This window comes from Haliaeetus albicilla, chromosome 27 (genome assembly GCF_947461875.1).
Source record: "Haliaeetus albicilla chromosome 27, bHalAlb1.1, whole genome shotgun sequence".
Taxonomy (NCBI): Eukaryota; Metazoa; Chordata; class Aves; order Accipitriformes; family Accipitridae; genus Haliaeetus; species Haliaeetus albicilla.
In genome coordinates, this window is record NC_091509.1 from 14,482,956 (window position 1) to 14,489,380 (window position 6,425).

Sequence of the window (6,425 nt, forward strand, 5' to 3'; positions counted from 1 at the left end):
CATTAGGAAGAAAGCTTTTGCCGCCATACATATGCTTTATTAAAAGGCTGAACTTTTTAATAGACGAGAAGTTACACCCAGATGTTCAGTTCCACCCCTTCTTTCTCTATGCCCACCGGAGATCCGTGGGGAGGGGGAAGCAATGCCTCTGCTGCACCATTTCCCCAGTTCATTGCAAGGAAGTTTTATGCAGAGAAAAGCCAATGCTGAGATGAAGGTTACTTTGCTGGTTATATAAGGGCTTGGGCTTTTTTTTTTTTTTTGACTCCTCTGTTACCAAGGCTTTTCAAAAATCCACAATAGGCCCAATTTAGCCCGACCCTACACCGAGTGCCTTGCAGCGTCTGTGAGAGCAATTAAGAAGCACTATTCCCAAAGCTGTCTTCTCCTCAATTATGTCGGCAAACAAAGAGGCGTGACTGTGTAAGACCCTCGCTATTAAACAAACCAGGCCTACTTATTTTTGCTTTGATCAGGGGAATGAAGTCAGCAGGGAACAAGGAAGGCAAAGCAGCACACTCTCTCTTGGACTTCTGAAGTTTACAAACAGAAAAGAAAGAAAATAATGATGATGTGGAACTTGAAACTCAACCCGTCCCTTGTGCAGAGCACCAGGTACACCACACAGGGCAGTGGGGCCTCGGGTTCCTGGGACTGGAAACTGGGCGGCCATTATAGTTAGCATAATAAAAAACAAAGAGAAATTTCCATTGGGAATTTATCTTCCGATATCCCTCATTTTTCGGAGGAGCTCATAACGGGATAGTCTGGGTTTTGTATCCCTTTCTGTTTCAGATGTGGCAAGAAATACCATTAATTGCTGTGCCTCTCTCTCATCACTTAAGAAAGTAAATAAAAGCCAAGGAATTATGATACCTTGAATTGTGCTATTCTTTTTATTGGTATAAATGTATATTTAGTCTGCTAAATATAAAATGACAATGTGTTCCATAAACTAACAGTATGTTCTTGCCTTTCTTCCAGATCTCAGTAATTGCCCCTTGTTTGGTTTAGGTTTTTTTGGTCGGGCTTTTTTGGGCAAAGGTTTTTGGCTGAGCTTTTGTGCTGAGACAGAATAAATGTTGTCCCGCATCACAGACCCCCCCATCACCTCTGCAGTCTCTGCTGGAAAAGCCGACTTTGCATTTCTCAGCTAATGAAACATTCAGCAGTGTCTGGGCAGGGAGGGTTACTATCAAACTCTCCCTACTGGGAGGTAAAGTATATCACAGTGTTTCTTAAACCAGAAACACAGCATCTGTATTAGCTCCTTTGACATCACTCTTAAAACATACTTGGTTCTACGTGTAACAGCCTAGAACACAAGAGCTGTGCTAGTTCCTCGGGGTCCCTAGGAAGCAGTCTCAGGAGTTACATCAGCTCCAGCAAAGCTGCACTACATGGAAAACCCGCAAATACCAGTTGGCCAACTTCTCAGCAATTTCTCCAGGATGAATGAACAGGGGGCTTGTTCAGGGGATAATTTTTTTAAACATAGATTTAATATTGCAAAAGCGGTAGATGCACAACCATGGAAACAGAAGCCGTTTCCTTACCTGCAGACCTATGTCTTGGTGCATGCAGAGGTACTGATGGCTGGGGAGACAGCAAGCTGAGATTATAGCTCTTCATGTAAAAACTTGCTCGACCATTACTTCATTTTAATCCCCTATTTATTACTGGTTGCATCTGCTTATAAATTAGGACAGTAAGTTGTCTGGAGCTCTTAATGGCACATTTGACTGCTGCTTTGAAAGATCATCTGTACAGTCAACAAAATAATATTAATGGGTCATTATTCCAGTAAAGCAAACCACAGAATGATAACAGCGGTAGCATTAATAGGATGGTGATAATGAACTCTTGGAACTTGTCTAGTGCCTGGTATCAAAACACTTTCCAAAGGAGACCAGTATCTTTTACCCCATTTTACACCTGGCAAAACTGAGAAAAGGAGCAATATCTGGATTGTCAAATAGTAACAGAAGCAGATGTTTGAAGCTCAGAAAGTGAAATTTATATTTGACACAGGCCATATTCTAGAGTTTTTAATTTACCATCACCTTCTCTTTTTGAGTCTGAGCCTCTGCCAGCTCAGGGGGAGGCTACTCTGAAGGAGGGGGAAAGGCTGTGGTTGCCCATTGCCACCTTCATGTCACCCCCATTTGCTAGTTCATGCCTGTAGTCTGTCAGCTCTCTAGAAGTATCCTTCATCCCTAGAAGAGCTCATTTCCTAAAGGCATGCTGTGTGTGCTGCTGATTTTTTTAGGGCTTGCCTGGATGGAGATATGTGGGGAAAATTAATCCAAAAATCCTCTGTGAACTTGTTCAGAATCAAAGTAGCCTCAAGTGATTTAAGCTAAGCTAATGAAGGCCTGACTGAGCCTATCTGCACAAAGCTTTCGGTGCCATTTGAATCATCCACTTTATCATATCCTTAATTTTGGATCAACAACATTACAGACAAACCCTCTGAAAATAAAGGAGAAGCACCAGAAGGACAACAGGATGTGGGTAACTATCAACAAACATTTTCATAGCAACTACTCTACAAAAGCCAAATCGTATAGTTCTGACCAAGGAAGACAAGAAGAGTCTGCATCAGAGACTTGTGAATAATGAAATCGGGATTTTGGCAGTTCAGAAACGCGCCAGAAGCTGCTCTGGGTCCTTATTTCTGAGGAAGAACAGAAGAGGGAGTGACTCGATGCAGACACTGCATTAACATAAGAAATCTGTACTTGGACAGAGTGCTGAGGGGAGAGGAGATGCAGATGTGGGGAGATGCAGAGTAGTGAGAAAATTAGACTTCCAATAAAGTCACCTACCAGATTTGTCACCACTCTCAGGGCGCAAGTGCAAACTTTTTGACATCTGGTTGAGTTCCTAAAACTCCAGCATCACCGTAGGTGCAGTGTGAAAATGCATTACATGTACTTTCGACCACCAGATCTATGACTGCCGTTAATTTGAGGAGACTGCACTTGCAAACATCTGTTTGAGAACTGCTTTTTGAGCAATTATTCAGGATCCTCAGCTTTCTTTGAAAGACACCTCTCACCCTCGAGGCTGGAGAGAAGCACCTGAAAAAGTAACTCCCTGGGGACCAAAATTAAAAGACAATTAAACTCAGACTTAACCCTTTTCTCTTGACCTTTCCTCAATTTCTCATGAATTTCAGATCAGTCTCCTGAACTCGGATCAGTTCTCCCTTCCCAGTGCCGGAGGATGGGGTCCGGTAGCACGTTCCCAGGAGGGAGCCCAGCCTTCCAGGGACCTTCCTCTCCCAGAAGGAGGGCACTGAGCCTGCAACAGCCGTATTTTTAAAGTATTTTCAAATACTTTAAGAGGTAGGTTTTTCTGCTAATCTGCTCCATTTGAACAGAAGCAGCACAGTCAGTGCTGGAAGCGGACCAATGCCTTGGAGAAATACTTCAGTTTCTCCCAGTTTTGGAACGTAGGCATCATTTTTGATCTGCCCTGTATGCTCTCACTGGATCAATGTATCATCAGACCAGTTCCCTCTGCTGAAACAGGGTCACCTTTCTCCCCACACAGCTAAATGTCTCACCCAGGATCTCATCATCTTATACCACAGATCAGCTCTAATTTTCTTTTCTCTAACACAGAAAACTGCCATCTTGCCCTGCTTGTATCCTCTGAGAACACCACTGTAAAGACAATTTTCTTAGCTTCACTTCAGACTACGTCCCTCCCTTCCACATAGCCCTCCTCTCACCTCCCTTCAGCAGCCACATCAAACCTAAGCAGCTTGGTCTGTATTTTCAAGGCGTTTCACAACTTATATCTGCCTTACCCATCATTTTTCACTGAATTTCAAGAGATCAGCTCTCACCTTCAATCGGCCCCAGTGCCAGATGGAAGCAGCCCCAAATCCTTCCCCCACCCTCCTCAATACAGCTAACTAACATGAAACAGCAATTCCTCCCTTCTGTGCCAGAGACTGTGGCAGATGGCACCACCCTGTTTACTACAGGATAATCCTTTTTTAAAGGAAGATAAGGAAAAATAAATACACAGAAAGCTTAATGAGGACTTTGAAATGGAGTTCCTGCATCTTTACACAGTCTGGAAGTCCTCCCTAGGGTCACCAGTTGCAGTCCCTGCTATCATATGCGCTGCATCGTATTATCTCTCCATAAACTTACTGAGCTGTGCCTTAAAAGTAGTTGGGGTTATGTTCGTTGCCATTCCTACCAAAAAGCTGTTCCAGCCTCCCTGTCCTGAAGGCTAGAAAACTTCATTTGATTTCCCGTGTGAGTTTATTCATGTTCCTTCTTTCTTACGATAACTCTGTTCTCCAGCACAAATAGTCCTTTTTCTTCCCTAATGTTTTTACAGACATAACCCTGCTAAGCCTTCATTTTGGTATGATCAACAAGCCATGCTCCTTTAGCCTTCTCTTGTAAATCAGGCTCTCCATTCTCCTGATCTCTGTAATACTCCCATCTGCATGCGTCCCTGTTTTAATTCACATTTTTTGAGCATAGATATTCCACAAATGGCTGTATCAAGTGAGGATGTTAACAGGTACTACCTATACAGCCAATACTTTTCCTGATGTAGCCTATGTCCTTTTCACAACTCCTCACAACAGCAGGCATAAAAATTTTGTCCAAAAATTTTGATTCTGTAGAGCTGATGTCAGACTAAAAGGTCTGTACACACTGGTCTCTCTTTTCTCTCCCTTTCTTAAATACAGATACTGTGTTTGCTATTCTTCAGTCACACAGTGCCACCCTTGAGTTGATAGATTTATTAAAAACTCTTACTACCAGATTTGCAATTTCACACATCAATTGATCCAGAACTTTAGGACCAAAAGTTTCCACTGCACAACCCCCCACTCCCCACAACCTGTGGTATGGAAAACTTTAAGCTTTTATTCCACTTATGGTGAGGCAAACTCTGCTCCCACATGCTCCTTCCCATTAGCCACTGCACTTTTACCCCCATGCAAACTGGTTACCTTGAATTTCTGTGTACACACATTGAGATACGGTCCCTGATATAGTGAGTGAAGATTCTATGCCTATAGTAAAAGTACGATATTGGATTTGTGCTGAAATGTTAAGAAACACATAGGCTGTATTAAGCATTTCAGAAACTTAGCAGGGATATTAAGATGAACAAGTATGTTTTAAAAAAACTCTTTGTAATGCTTGAGGTAGAATAAGCACCATATATCAACTGGGCCTTTAAAACAAAATCTCTCCCAGGATTCCAGTGCATTTCTGCAATAAAGAGAATTTCTGCAATAAAGAGAAGAGAACAATGCTTGTGGCAACCACAGCCTCAGTAATTGCCTGGGGACCTCGTGAGAAACTGAAGCCCAAAAGATGAAGGAAAGAGGGAATACCACAAAAAAAAGGCAAAACCAAATATTGCAAGACACCTGAACAGCTATTGCACTGCTACAGAAAAAAATGCCGTGTGCTTTCTTTAGAAACAGCATCCTAACAGTCTTGCTTTCAATGAAATCAATGGAGAGCGCTAGAAGAGTCCATTAGCACCAGAGTCAGCTGCTGTGCTATGGATCTGCTCTCTGATATCCATGGGAGCCCTCCAATTCTCCTAGTACAGCCCTCTCTAAGTCTGTCTAACACAGAAATGGGCCCCACAGCCGAAACACTTCAGGGTCCCTCCAGATAAGGCTTAACTCAGCGCTCTGCAGCTGGTGAAATTGCCTGGCTGCAGGTCCCAAGAGGAGCGGGACGTCCGCTGGATGTCTTAGCAAAAGTCCGGAGAGGCAACTGGTGTTCAGGGGAGCACGAACAGACACAAGGAAGGAGCGGTGGAGGATGAAGCATTTAAAATGCAAGTGATGTGAGCATATAGGGTACCAAAAAAATCGATTCATCTTCTTCCTATTCCACCCTGGGCGAAGCACGCCGTAAGCTAACACCCAGCTGGTCTAGGTGCAAAACACAGATTATGTCTTTTCCCTGCCTCTACCCTGAAGCATAAATACTCGAAGCTGGAGTCACAGGGGCCAAACAAGTCCAAGGGCCAGGCAGAAGGAGCAAGCCGGCCGGTCGTGGACCGGGGCTGGCATGCTGCTGCTAAGCAACGTGCAGGCACAACCCGCAGCCCTGCATCAGAAAACCAATCAAGGCAGCATCCCCCTCCCCTTACGTTAAATGTCAGTTTACAAATTGAAGTGGCAGATCACAAACCATTCCCCTCTGCAGCGATGCGGTCTCATCCTCGACCCATCTCCCTGCACCCGGCTCATACAAGCTGATTCTGCGTGCCCTGGGAGCACACCTCTGCTAAATCACTCCCCAAGTCTCCAAAGTACAATGTTGTTTTATAGTCGCTGTCAAACCAAAACGTTTCATGTTAATTTCTTACAACCTACTCCACTGTTTGCTTCGCTCCTATTTGATATTTATTCCCCTGTC